General features: G+C 41.6%; 1 protein-coding gene across 1 annotated transcript in view; it reads left to right on the forward strand.

The window, feature by feature from the left end:
* Positions 5,206-14,045, forward strand: part of CCDC186 (coiled-coil domain containing 186) — a 40,508-nt gene continuing 31,668 nt past the window's right edge. Inside the window, exon 1 of the mRNA XM_018041485.1 lies at positions 5,206-5,422. The gene's annotated coding sequence lies outside the window, so the exon portion shown is untranslated. The remainder of the gene's footprint in view (positions 5,423-14,045) is intronic.

Genomic DNA, 14,045 nt, shown 5'->3' on the forward strand with positions numbered 1-14,045 from the left:
ACTGACTGACTGAGGACTTCCCTGGTAGCTCAGAGGGTAAAGAAACTGCCTGCAATGTGGGAGACCTGGGTTCCATCCCTGGGTTGGGAAGTTCCCCTGGAGAAGGAAAGGGACAACCCATCCCAGTATTCTGCTAGAGAATCCCATGGACAGAGTAGCCTGGCCAGCTACAGTCCATGGGGTTGCAGAGTCCGAGGCAACGAAGCACAAGGATCCAATATTAATGCTTTATTAAAGTCCATGCTTTATTGAGAATGTTTTAGTTTTTACCTATTGTCCTTTTTCTTAGCCCGGGTGCCATTCAGGATAACACACATCATTTAGTTGTCTTGTCTCCTCAGGCAGTTTTTCAGTCCCTGGTTTTGATGGTCTTCATGGCCTCCAGCCCTGGGATTTCTTTGGAGGGAATGATGCTAAAGCTGAAACTCCAGTACTTGGGCCACCTCATGTGAAGAGCTGAGTCATTGGAAAAGACTCTGATGATGGGAGGGATTGGGGGCAGGAGGAGAAGGGGACGACCGAGAATGAGATGGCTGAATGGCATCATGGACTCGATGGATGTGAGTCTGAGTGAACTCCGGGAGTTGGTGATGGACAGGGAGGCCTGGCATGCTGCAATTCATGGGGTTGCAAAGAGTTGGACACGACTGAGCGACTGAACTGAACTGAACTGATGGCCTCCAGGGGTACTGGTGAGACATTTTTGTTGGATGCCCCATTGATGTTTTCTCATAATAAGAGGGTAGTTATTAGAAAGACTACAGAGGTAAAATGTTATTTCTGTAGCATCACATCAAGCATTCTTTGAACATGACTATTGCTATTTTTTGTGATCACCTGGCTAGTATTTATCAGGTTTCTCTACTATAAAGTTATTTTTTCCCTTCCTTTATGTCGTGAACACAGAAGTCATTTTGTGCAGTCTACACCTAAACAAAGGGAATTATGCTCCTCTTCCTTAAAAGTAGAGTATCTACAGAAATCATTTGAAATTTTTTTTGCATGGGAGATTTGTCTCTCCTCTTCAACTTACTAAATATATTCAATCATCAGTCAGTTCAGTCACTCAGTTGTGTCCGACTCTTTGTGACCCCATGGACTGCAGCACACCAGGCTTCCCTGTCCATCACCAACTCCCAGAGCTTACTCAAACTCATATTCATAGAGTCAGTGCTGCCATCCAGCCATCTCATCCTCTGTTGTCCCCTTCTCCTTCTGCCTTCATCTTTCCCAGCATCAAGGTCTTTTCCAGTGAGTCAGTTCTTCACATCAGGTGGTAAAAGTATTGGGGTTTCAGATTCAGCATCAGTCCTTCCAATGAATATTCAGGGCTGATTTCCTTTAGGATAGAATGGTTGGATCTCCTTGCAGTCCAAGGGACTCTCAAGAGTCTTCTCCAACATCATAGTTCAAAAGCATCAATTCTTTGGCGCTCAGCTTGCTTTATAGTCCAACTCTCACATGCATACATGACCACTGCAAAAACCATAGCTTTGACTAGACAGACCTTTGTTGGCAAAGTACTATCTCTGCTTTTTAATATGCTGTCTAGGCTGATCATAGCTTTCCTTCCAAGGAGTAAGCATCTTTTAATTTCATGGCTGCAGTCACCAGCTATAGTGATTTGGGAGACCCCAAAAATAACAGTTTCCACTGTTTAACCATCTATTTGCCATGAAGTGATGGGACTGGATGCCATAATCTTAGTTTTCTGAATGTTGAGTTTTAAGCCGAGTTTTTCACTCTCCTCTTTCACTTTTATCAAGAGGCTTTTTAGTTCCTCTTCACTTTCTACCATAAGGGTGGTGTCATCTGCATATCTAAGGTTATTAATACTTCTCCTGGCAATCTTGATTCCAGCTTGTGCTTCATCCAGCCCAGCATTTCTCATGATGTACTCTGCATATAAGTTAAATAAACAGGGTGACAATATACAGCCTTGAGATACTCCTTTCCCGATTTGGAACCAGTCTGTTGTTCCATGTCCAATTCTAACTGTTGCTTCTTGACCTGCATACAGATTTCTCAGGAAGCAGGTCAGGTGGTCTGGTATTCCCATCTCTTTCCGAATTTTCCAGTTTGTTGTGATCCACATAGTCAAAGGCTTTGACATAGTCAATAAAGCAGAAGTAGATGTTTCAATCATATTCAATCATACATACATCAATAGAGACTCAGATATTCATTTTATGCCCTGGGTTATAATCCAACACTCCTTTATTTCCTTGCTCAAATTGTTCCAGCTTTGACTATTGGCAACTCTTTCAGTTATGTTTTGTTCTTCTTTGACATACCCCCCATCAATGTGATTGTTTTTATTTTTTGAACTATGTTCTTTCTTTCTGGTATATTGTATCTTTACATCCATATATATTTATGTATGTATATTTAAAAGATCTTAACTTCTGAAAAACATCACCCAAATTTATCCCGTCTTTAAAAATAATTTCATAATATCATAAAGTTAGTATTTACAATTTCTGAGGTAGTCTCAAATGACTTTTAATATGTATGGTCAAATCAGATCCTATATTTGCATTCAGTGATGTATTTTAAAAAGAGATTTCTCTTTTAATCTTTTCATCTTCTTGCAACTTATATATTGAAGGAATGGCAGTTTTCCTCACAATTCTGTTGATTACATTCTCTCTGGCAAGAATACCTCCCTGGTGGTGGTATCGTGTTCCTCTGTTGCTTCACTCAGAAGACACTTAATATCTAGTCATTTCTCTTTGGGGGGATATACACTCTAAAGTTTCCAGCCAGCTTTCCATATGATTCTGGATTCACTGGTGATCATTATCTAGGTACATTATTTCATTGAAAGTGAAAGTGTTAGTGACTCAGTGTCCAACTCTTTGTGACCCCATGGACCCTAGCCCCCGAGGCTCATCTGCCCATGCAATTTTCTAGGCAAGAACACTGGAATGGGTTGCCATTCCCATCTCCAAGGAATCTTCCTGATCCAGGGATTGAACCCAGGTCTCCTGCATTGCAGGCAGATTCTTTACTGTCTAAATTACCAGGGAAGTGTTTCTAAAATGATAATAGTCTTTTTCTCCGCATTTGTTACCTGAAAGTCCACAAAGAAAAACTTTCTCCATCAACTATTTGAGATTCAGTTTGTAACAGAAAAGGCAGGATGTTTGATTTTTTTAATTTTCAAAATGTGATGATTTATTGGAATCCGCAATGGCACCCCACTCCAGTACTCTTGCCTGGAAAATCCCATGGATGGAGGAGCCTGGTAGGCTGCAGTCCATGGGGTCGCTGAGGGTCTGACATGACTGAGCGACTTCACTTTCATGCATTGGAGAAGGAAATAGCAACCCACTCCAGTGTTCTTGCCTGGAGAATCCCAGGGACGGAGGAGCCTGGTGGGCTGCCGTCTCTGGGGTTGCACAGAGTCAGACACGACTGAAGTGACTTAGCAGCAGTAGCAGCAAAGGTGACCAATACCATTTTTAAAAAATCAACACACTCATTACTTTTTAAACTGGTAGATTTGTCTCATTTGTTGTTACTTTTAAATGCTAAAATTGTCTTCTCTGCATGGGGAACACCTTTAAATTGGCTCAAATCTTTTTGACACAACTCCTTTGATCTTTACTTTTTGGTATAACCAAAATATCCTAAATTTTATTGTACATTTCTTCCCTTGTAGATTTAGCTCTTGAGTTCCTAGAGGAGCCTAGGTTACTTTTAGTGGGAAATTACATTTAGAGATGGTTGGACAATAGGGGTGTCCATTGGGTTGATCATTATTCTAGGCCTTTTCAGTAGACAGCCTTTTTTTTCTTTTTAATGGAAATGAAATGTATCATGAGTTCATGCTGAAATTTCTAATTTCAAATTTACTCATACTGATGTTTCTAAATTCAAATTTAGGATTGCAGTGTTTTTATACTTAATTTCTTTGATTTTTATATTTGTATTTCCTTTCTCCAATATTGAAAATCTTGATTCCAAGGATTACATACATGCTTTATACTAATATAGTTCAGAAATGTGTCAATATTACTGTCAATAAGCATACTGAAAAAGCTTAAAGTTTCTTTTATATTTTTCCCCTTGGAATAACATCTCAATAGGAATGCCTGGTGAAACACTCCAGTATTCTTGCTGGGAAATCCCATGGACGGAGAAGCCTGCTGGGCTTGGGCTACAGTCCATGGGATCACAGAGTCGGACGCGACTGAGTGACTAAACAACAGGAATGTTTGGTAAATTTATTGCTTGAAAGTCATTTCTCTACTGTCACACTTTAACTGCATAATGTGTTTTAACCAGTATCTTCATTGAAGGAGGGAGGTGCCATTTCCTGTTGGAAAGAGGAATAGAGTTACACAGTGTTGAATGCTTTTTAAGCGAAGACTTCTTGTTTGTTTGGGGGGTTTTGTTCTTTCAGTCATGAGTTGTGCAGTAAGAAGCCTTAAATCCAAGAGCAGCACTAAACTGGGCAGAGTAGGTTTGCAAAACCTCCAGACTGAAACTGCTCACCTTCTCCGGACGTGACTAGGCGACTGTATTCAGTATACGTTTTCCCCCCAGTACACTATATATATATAGCTAATTATTGAGCAGCACTGGCGTGCCAAACCCCACTTTGCGTGCTAGGGTGATGACATTTGCCGTGCTCAAGGCTCACAGTCGGGTACTGGAGAGGAACGCACCGACAGTTTATTATTAAACAATGGCAGTAGGTACCAAGCGGTGGGCATGAATGCGGTGTTATGGAAACCCCCAGAGCCTCTCCCAGAGATGAATTGTCTGAGGGGCAGGTAGGCAGCTCCTGCTGACTCCGCCCACGTCAGGTGCCAGACTAACGCATCAGAGCTGGGAGGTCACAATTTAAAATTCTCTTTATAGTTCCTGAGTAAGATGAGTAGGGGCCAAAGGGTGAAGAGGGATCAGCTCCAAGGAGCACGTCCTACAGGAAGCAATAACCTACTTGGATCGGGGAGGGGCGTGAGAGGTAGGGCCGGTCTAGCGAGGCAGGACAGCCGGCTCGCCAGGATGGCCAAGGGGTGGCGAGCTCCGAAGACGAAGTGCCCGGGCAGGACGCTCGCCGAGCTGGAGACCGCGGAGCGTCGGCCCCGCCCACTGCAGACAGGTTCCCCAGGCCCAAGGTGCGTTGCGTCACGACGCCTTCGCCTCGTTGATTGGCTCCTCCGGGGAGCCCCGCCCCCTCAGCTGTAGCCGGGCCGGCTTCGGCGTCGCCGCCATCTTTGTTGATGTGTCAGCTCCGCGGGGGCTTGGGGCAGCCGCGGCGGAGGGAGCGTGCTGTTGGCCCTGTTCCCACTGCTGTCCCCACCGCCCCCGCATTTCCAGGTCTGCGGGGCCCCTCTATGGAGAAGTTGATCCCTGAGCAGTAGTTCCAGCGGCTTGTTTAGGGGTGTGGCCTGAGGCTCGGATCAGTGGGGTAAGTACCCTAGAGGGGCACTGGGGAGTCGCGGTGGCGGCACGGCGGGCTTGCCACCTCCTGCGCCATCCTGCACGTCCCGGGGCGGCTCCCTGGCCTGGCTCCTCGAGGGAGTTAGGCGAGCGCTTGGTGGAGGCGTTCCCTCCTCTCTCTGCCTCCCGGCCATCAGTCCCCGGCCGCCCGGGCAGGAGGCGGCGGAGGGGTCGCCGGTGGCCGTGGGGGCCGCGCCTCCTGAGAGGTCCCTAGAGAGCCGCAGAACTTAGGCCTCCGGCCGGGTCTCCCCGTGTGAACAGCAGCTAAGCCCCACCTGCTCGGCCACCCCTCATGGACTCGGCGTCTGTTTCTCCTTTCCTCTCCAAGTTGACTGTGTTCGTGTTTCATGTTTACTGTAGTGACTTTAAACCCTCTTCCAAACGCTTCCATTACTGTGATTTTAAGTAATTTTAGAGACGATTCTTTGGGATCGTGGTTATGAAGGAAATCGTTCTTGGTGTTTATATTGCCTCCCCCCTCCCCCCCCGCCAAGGACATCAAGGCGTTTGATAAATCTTGGTTGCTAAGGATCAGATTTCAAATTTATGTGTCTGTCAAACCTGTAAAATGGTAAACCCCCTTCTGCATGTCCCCTCGTAGCGATCTTGGGGAACAGTGCAGGTATAATTATTGATCGCCTGTTAACCATGGAAGAACTTTAGCTAGTTTTTACATCTTGATTTTGCTTAGAGGAAAGAGGCCTGGATTTGAAACATCTGGATTATCTTCGACTTGATCTTGTTACCTCCGAGAGTTATGTAGTAGAGTAATGCCGGGCAGCCCCAGTCATTCGGCAGTTTTCTCTATGTGTACCTGTGTAATCTACCTTTCCTGCCTACCTTTTTACATTTCTTCTAAAATGATAGGTTAGGAGTTTTTCTGAGGACAATGTGTGGCAAATCAGTGAAAGTGTTTCAAGAGGTATGCTGGTGGTCGCTCAAAAACAAACAAAAACACACCAAAAAACTGTTAGTGTTTTAGGTATGCTTGTGGGTGTAGCCTTCCGGACTGCTAACTACACCTTCATATTTGCAAAGTGTGGGAAAGATTAAGGTGCGAGAGATGTTGATAGTAAAACCGACCATCTGCTTGTGTATCTTCTCTCTTCAGCTACTTTCAAATTCCTTATCCATCATTGTACAAATAGAAAGCAGGGAAGATTGGCTTTGTTTTTCTTTTTCTCTTTTTTCCTTCCTTTTTGGTCCTTTCCTATTATTTTAAATTCAGTGGAAGATATTGAGTGATTCACAAACTTTGCAGTATAAAGAATTAAAACCCCTTGTTACGTTGTAATAGGTGGGCATGTATAATCACTAAAGATTCTACCTGGAAATGCCTGGCTTACATTTATATTGGTTTTATTCTTTTTAAGACCTTTTCTTATTCATAATACCTGCATATAAATTCAGAGGTTCCTTTAAACAGTGGAGATTCCATAGAGTATCATTGGTATTTCAGAATCTTGTTTATTGCTAACAAGGAAGGCGTGGTGGAGCACAATAACCGACCTTTAACCTTTTAGTCCCTTCAACCATAAACTAAAGAGTTGTTCTTTGATGCTATTCAGTGACAGCATAGCTAATGAGGATTGCTTAGTATATTCTATTTAAAACCATCTATTTACAAATACATGCTAACTTCCTGGAAGTCTGCTCTTTAGGAGAGATGATAGGTTGATGCAGCCTTTATTTAAAGATTTAGTAAAATCATCTTTTCCTTTGAAGAATGACTAATAATCTGTACTAGTTTTTCAAATTCATCTTAACAGTTTCATGTTAAAGACTCCTTAACCTGAAGTATGTTTCTTTCACAAAGTTTGAATTTTTCTTTTACCTCTTATCTCTAGTTTTAAATAATTAAAGCTGATTCTTGAATTTCTTATAAACGTGTCACTGGGCTTACTGTCGGAGAAGGCAATGGCACCCCACTCCAATACTCTTGTCCTGGAAAATCCCATAGATGGAGGAGCCTGGTGGGCTGCAGTCCATGGGGTGGCTAAGAGTCGGACAGGACTGAGCGACTTCACTTTCACTTTTCACTTTCAGGCATTGGAGAAGGAAATGGCAGCCCCCTCCAGTGTTCTTGCCTGGAGAATCCCAGGGACGGGGGAGCCTGGTGGGCTGCCATCTATGGAGTCGCACAGAGTCGGACAGGACTGAAGTGACTTAGCAGCAGCAGCAGGGCTTACTGTGTTGGGAATATTATGTTCAGTGTCATTTCGGGGCAACCTTGGGAGCATCAGTTCAGTTCAGTCGCTCAGTTGTGTCTGACTTCTTGCGACCCCATGAACTGCAGCACTCCAGGCTTCCCTGTCCATCACTAACTACCCGAGCTTACTCAAACTCACATCCATTGAGTCGGTGATACCATCCAACCATCTTGTCCTCTGTCATCCCCTTCTCCTCCCACCTTCAATCTTTCCCAGCATCAGGGTCTTTGCAAATGAGTCAGTTCTTTGCATCAGGTGGCCAAAGTATTGGAATTTCAGCTTCAGCATCAGTCCTTCCAATGAATATTCAGGACTGATTTCCTTTAGGATGGGAGCATAGATAATTTAAATTTGGGAGTGACCCTGTAATCTTATCATATTATTTCAGAAGCCACTTTTGAACTTTATTTCTCAGCTACTGAGATTTTAAAAATCTATCTGGGCTAAGAAGTAAACAAAAGAAAAAGTACTGGCGTGAAGGGGCAATAGACAGAAAGTAGAAATCAAACCCAGCAAAGTATCGATTGGATTGTGAGTATAGTTGCCTGTCATTAGGAAACACAAACTATTCACCTACTTCAGAGATGATCATGTCATAGCTAATAATTTAATTTTTTGGTAAACTGCATTGTACCAAATTAACCAAGCCCAGGCCAAAGGTGGCTTCAAAATATAAACATTAACCAGAACTTCTTAATATAAGGCAGACTTAAAACTTAGCTTTTTAAAATTTTTTTAGGTTATTAGCTAGTCCCATTTTGAAAAGGAAACTGTAGGTCAATCCTGCCCCCCCCCTTTTTTTTTTAGTTTTTAGGTTTTTGAGGGGGAAATTAGCTGAAAATCTTTTCGTGTTTTCTTAGAGTCATTGAAGTTTTTTGGGTAGCTCTATACAGGGAGCTTCAAAATGAGATTTCTATGCTAATAACTTTTCTAATTTAAAAGTTACTGTAAGAGATGTATAAAACTCCATGGATCTAAAATACCAAACTGATAATATGACATATAACTTGTAACATGGTATATGATGTGGCTACTTTCCTTCTTTTTCCAGGAGTCTTGGTGGACTGTGATTTCTCTTGTTATCATATCACAGGTTTTCGTACTGTCTGGGGGGTGAGTGTCCTGCTGCATCTATTGCCCTGAGTCTTTTCACCATCTTTTTCTGTGTGTGTTATAGTATACATACTGTAAAATTCTGAATGCCCTGACCCCTGGGTACAAAGCTAAACAAACCCCTACAGGGATAATTGAGCTTGGCCTCAGATGATACACTTTTTAAACTAATGGACAAAGAGCTAGTGATGTGTTTCACAAAAAGGAAACGCAGTATATTTACCAAAAAGCTCATTTACAGTGTGACTACTTTACAAATAAATCTTCCTTTCGATAGAACTAGTCTAGAGTTCTTTGAAATAACCAGCTCAAGTTTTAATCTTTTAAGAGTAGAATTTGATTCGCTGTGTATAAACTTCAGTGTCAGATATTTTCATTATGTGAAACGAAGTTTTATATCTCTTGTATGGGTTCTTTTCTGTTCATTATTCTGTGTTTTAAAACTTTATCCAGGAAAGTATTTATATTTTGTAGTTCATGTCTATCAAAAATCAGACGCTTGGGAGTTGTGATCAGTTTATGTTGGACTGAGGATGATGATTTTGATTGCTTCTGATTTTAATTGTTTTATTAGAACATTATTAGAACTGGTCAGAAAGATAAGTTATCATTTTGTTTATTCTGTTTTCAAAGTGTATTTGAGGAATGTGTAAAAGACCTTTGGATGTACTTACTTTTTTTTCAAAGGACTGTTATATTGAAGAACAGGAGTGCCATCACAAGCTCAACTTGCTTATCTTAACGTACATTACTTGAGAAGCTACAGCTGGTATTATTTGAGACTCAAATGGTACAATTTGTAAGTTTAAAATTTGTAGTTTGTTATAGATAACATTTATGCTGAACTGAGTCACATGTTTCTGTTGGAGTTAAACACTCATATGTTTCTTATATAGCTTCTCATGGAAGGCTGACCTTCCAGTTAAAATACTGTAAACAAAGAGTAAAAGATTTAACACAGATTTTTTGTGTTGGTTCATTACACCAGAAAGTAAATTCCAGAAAGATATCTGTTTTATTCACTGCTTTGTTCCCAACATGTAAGACAGTGCTGAACATAATACATATTCGATACATATGTGGTGAATAAATGAATTAATATTTAGTTTAGAAATGTATTTCTGGTTTGGCACTTTTGTATGAGGTTGTATGTTTGATAATCTAGTACCAAATGTCTGGCTTTGGATTAGTTTGTATTTGCATTTATTGAATAAGCTTAAATTCTTTTGTTGTTTGTTTATACTGCTAATTACTGGCAAACAAGAAATAGTATTAAAAGTTGTTATAAACAGAGTTTTTGTTTATAAGGTTCTTATATAGAAATAATTTTGTACATTGCTGGTTCTTAAAGAAATAAAATCTGTGCTGGATAATGGTTGGCTTTAAGGCAAGTGAAGAGTGTTTCTGGACCAGTTGCCTACAGCTGATGAGCTCCAGTAAGAGCGAAACCACTTCTCACTCTGCTGAAACAGTTTTGAAGTGCGAATTGGTCCTGTAGTACTGTGTCAGAAGCAGAAACAACCCTGGTGGGAAAAAAAAAGTCCTTGAATTAAGAGGAATTTTGTGACTTGGCTAAATTTAAATATAGTGTCTTCCCTTAATGAGTAAGAATTGCTAAAAAGTCAAATAACCTGTGTTTTTTCTTACCTCAGCAATAGAGATTGTAATTAGTAATTGTAGTCACTGTCTATATATGAGTGTGAATTAGATTTATACAAGCACTTCTTAACTAAAGCAATCTTATATACAAGTGTATAGTTTTGCATCCTACCCCTTTAATATACTTCTAGGCTATTCCATCGCTGGTAGCTTTAATGACTTCTACTCCTTTACCCCCACCCCGAAGAAAAAATTTGTGCAGCAGCCAAATGGGCCTGCATCAGCATTGCCAGCTGGAGGCCCACAGGAGGACTCAGCTGACTGCTTTTCCCCTGCTTAGTTGCAGACAGTCAAGCACATGATGGCGGCCCCTCCCTGCATCGTTCTTGTGTAGTTACTTACTCTTGGTGATGGCTTTTTACATACAGACACACAAATCTTCTTTAACGCCTTTCCTTTTGCCCCTGATCAGTATTCATTTGAACATCAGAAAACTGAGTTTACAGACTAAGTGGTTATCAGATGCCAGTTTATATGGATAGTTTTTCCAAAGATCATGGCATATTACTGAGAAAATATAAAAAGTACTTGCCGTTTGACGGTGAACTATGTGTGTGTTAGTCGCTTAGTCGTGTCTGACTCTTTGTGACTGCATGTATTGTAGCCTGCCAGGCTCCTCTGTCCAGGCAAGAATATTGGAGTGGGTTGCTGTTTCCTTCTCCAGGGGATCTTCCTGACCCAGGGACTGAACCTGGGTCTCCCGCATCGCAGGCAGATTCTTTACTGTCTGAGCCACAGCCTTCTTTAATTTGCAGAAGGATGATCTGTAAAACAGAATCTAAGCTGAGGTGTTTATAGCAACAGGTGTGTGTTTGTTCATTTATTACCTATGAAGAGCCAGCAGAATGAGACATTTTTGTTGTTCTGTGCTGTCTTGCACATAGCAAGTCTTCTTACAGCCTGATTTCCACCCTCTAAATGCCTTCGGCACCCCCAGCTCATTGTATAAACTCAGTCCCACCCTCACTGAGAACCACTGAACAGCATTTGCAAGAATGACTGTAAATGTAGTAGAGAATGTATTTGTTGGATTTGTTTATCTATTTACTGTTACTGTTATATTGCTTGGGGTTTAAGAAGTTTGAGTCAGTTCAGAGTGAGGTTCCTCTTCCTTGCGAGTACAGAGATCTTTTAAAAGGCTGTTGAGAAATGTCACAAGGAAGGCTATGATTGTGTACCTGATGGGTATAAGTACAGTATGTTTCCATTTACATGAGAGGGTTTTTTTTGTGTGTGTGTGTGCTTGCCATTAGGGAAAATTTGGAGGAGACATGACCTTAGGGTCTGTCCTTTAAGTATAATTAGGCTCTGGATAGACTGAAGGGAGGGCTTTCCTTGGTAGCTTAGCAGTAAAAAATCCTCCTGCAATGCAGGAGAAGTGGTTCAATCCCTGGATGGGAAAGATCCCCTGGAGAAGGAAGTAGCAACAGGCTCTAGAATTCTTGCCTGGAGAATCCCATGGACAAAGGAGCTTGGTGGGCTACAGTCCATGGGGTCACAAGAATTGGACACAACTTAGGGGCTAAACTACTGCCACTAGACTGAAGGGCAGACCTAGATGAGAGCAAAGCCATGGAGATGTTAACTGCGCACATTGTTTGGAGGAATCTAGAGTAGTCTGGTCAAGGGCTGGTGAGGTACTACAGTAAAGTACTAGGATTGTAAGATTGTGTTGAGAGATAAGATTGAAAAAATAGTACAGTTGAAACTCTGAGGTATAAACATGAAATGCTCACATCCCCTCCGCTTCCCTCTGAGGTACAGTCCTTTAATAATGTCTTGGTTTGGTGTCAAAACTCTTCTGCCACTTGTGATTACTAGAAAAAACTTATTCCAGGAATTAAGACAGGTTTCACGTGCTTACAAAAGCAGGCAACAAAAATATGTTAATCATAAACTCTTTCTTCTCTGTGAAGAAATGCTGAAACTGTTGGTTCCCAGCTGCTTGGATTAAAGAAGAGATGTAATTTGGCTCTAAAATTTGTCCCCTCTGCTTCCGCTTGACTGGCCCTTTCAGAGTTGGGGGAATACCAGCCAGTGGAGGCAGAGTTCTCACTATCTGAAGCGCGAAAGAGGGAAGCAGTAGCTCTGCCTTTACTCTGAGCCATCTGGTTGTGTTGGTGGTGATCTCTCCGGAGGTGGGCTGTGCGGTATCTGGGGGAGAAGGGGCAGTTTTGTAACTCCCTTGACCCTCATGCCACCGGGGATTCACTGTGTAGGGCAGCTCCTGTTCCTCTGTGGCAGAGCCAATGTAGTGTACACTTACCGCCTTCTCTGGATTGGATGACGCTTACCTGGCGCTGTCTCAGGTCCTCTGCCCCTTATAGTAGCCTCCTTGCTCCTTGACTTGGAGTTTCAGGAATGAGAACTGGAGGGAGGATGGAGTGAGATTGAGAAGCCAATAATTCAAGTGTTCCAGATAGGAAGTTATCAGGCCTGGGTTGAGTTGCAGGTAGGGGGCCAGTGACAGTAGAAATGAGGGTGTAATTGCAAGAAACATGAAATCAGTGAAAGAATATGAGGCTGAAGGAAAGAAAGAGTCATGACTAAGAAAAATGATAGCATTGACAGAAATAAAAGATTAGGGGTTCTCAACCCCAGAAGCTATTGTTGTGATTTTGGGTTTAGCCATTTTTTGAATTGAGCCATTGGAAATGCCACTGTTGGTGTGAGATTATTATAGATGGAGAGGTTGAGTGGAAACAAAGAGGTGATTTGTTATCTATAATTCAAGAGCACAGGAGTGAAAACCAGGTGGGCCTCAACTACGAGTCTGTGGTTTCAGTAATCAGTCATACTGGATGAATTCTAGCAGGGAAAATAAAGTTGTGGACTGAACCCTGGGGAATGTGAGAGCTGGATAAGAAGATAACCATTGTTTGTGTAATGCTTTTCTGTCAACAAAGCACGGCACACAGACAAGAGCCATAGAGTTAGCAAAGGAAAGTTTCTTCTGACTTGATCAGCCTATGCTGGAGAGTCACAATGCCTTCACAGACTCATTCTCTTTTAAAAAGATTCTTTATCTTCTGCCCATTACATTTGGTCAGCTCTGAGTTCGACTTCAGTAGATGTAACATAACATTGACTAGTTATGACTAGTTATGATGTTTGAAAGCACTTTTTAGATTGATTTCCAAATTAAGATTTCAAATTCAGCAGCAACACATTCATAAGTTGTATGTTAAAATTAGTTATTTTGAGAAAGGTAGTGGCTTCCTTCCAAATGAGGAAGCCGCATAGTGGTTAATGTCCCTGTTTGAGAATTATTTTACTTTGTCCTTGATTTGGAATACACCTTACTCATAAGGGTTTTTATTAACTTACTGCATTTATTTATATTGCCTAAACCAAACTTTTATTGCTAGTGTGGACTTTGTCTTAGTTGTAACATACATGCAGCAAGATAATAATGATAATTTGTTTGGTTGTTTGGAAATACGTTGTACAAGTAGGTAATTTATAGTATTAAGGCCAATGTCTAATTAGTTGATGCCAGGATATTTAACAGGCAAGCTGGTCTTCTTTTCCTTTCTTAGAATTCTTCATTAAGATTGTTGGGATATTATATATTTTTCTGTCTCAAGATAATTTTTGAAGTTGACTAAT

The sequence above is a fragment of the Capra hircus genome, chromosome 26 (assembly GCF_001704415.2).
Source record: "Capra hircus breed San Clemente chromosome 26, ASM170441v1, whole genome shotgun sequence".
NCBI lineage: Eukaryota > Metazoa > Chordata > Mammalia > Artiodactyla > Bovidae > Capra > Capra hircus.